The following is a 948-nucleotide window of genomic DNA, read 5'->3' on the forward strand; positions in this document are numbered from 1 at the left end:
TCCAAAGAAGGAGCCTCCACCACACTCCAGGGCAGAGAGTTCCACTGCTGAACGGCTCTCACAGTCAGGAAGTTCTTCCTCATGTTCAGATGGAATCTCCTTTCTTGTTGTTTGAAGCCATTGTTCCGCGTCCTAGTCTCCAAGGAAGCAGAAAACAAGCTTGCTCCCTCCTCCTCCCTGTGGCTTCCTCTCACATATTTATACATGGCTATCATATCTCCTCTCAGCCTTCTCTTCTTCAGACTAAATATGCCCAGCTCCTTAAGCCGCTCCTCATAGGGCTTGTTCTCCAGACCCTTGATCATTTTAGTCGCCCTCCTCTGGACACATTCCAGCTTGTCAATATCTCTCTTGAATTGTGGTGCCCAGAATTGGACACAATATTCCAGGTGTGGTCTAACCAAAGCGGAATAGAGGGGTAGCATTACTTCCCTGGACCTAGACACTATACTCCTATTGATGCAGACCAAAATCCCATTGGCTTTTTTTGCTGCCACATCACATTGTTGGCTCATGTTTAACTTGTTGTCCACGAGGACTCCAAGATATCTTTCACACGTAAAAAAAAAAATTAGTCCTCAAATAGAGGACGTATCAGATATTAAACTGATAAGAACAGATACTACACTTGATCTTAGCTGAAAGGCCGAGAAAAGTTGTACATTTGTGAACCTTACAGGAAATGTTTAAAAAGTGAACACAAGACAAGAGTCATGACTGAAAATATGAATATGTAAATCTACCAGTCAGCTATTGGCTATCTCGTGGTGGAAACTCATGGCAACTCATGGTTGTACAATTAAAACCCAGAGGTTGTTGTGGTCTGTGAGAGTGAGGAATTCCAAGGCCAGGTGTCTTCTCCAAACCATCCAGTTATCCAAATTTGGAAGAAACAGTCTCCATTAATCCTTTGCTTTCACATTTTTTCAACCTCTTTTGAAATGTCTC

The 948-nt window shown here is 42.9% G+C and overlaps 1 pseudogene; it reads right to left on the reverse strand.

The window, feature by feature from the left end:
• Positions 1-542: 542 nt before the first annotated feature.
• On the reverse strand, positions 543-658 carry LOC137096473 (U2 spliceosomal RNA; annotated as a pseudogene).
• Positions 659-948: the final 290 nt, after the last annotated feature.

Source organism: Anolis sagrei, chromosome 2, assembly GCF_037176765.1.
Source record: "Anolis sagrei isolate rAnoSag1 chromosome 2, rAnoSag1.mat, whole genome shotgun sequence".
NCBI lineage: Eukaryota > Metazoa > Chordata > Lepidosauria > Squamata > Dactyloidae > Anolis > Anolis sagrei.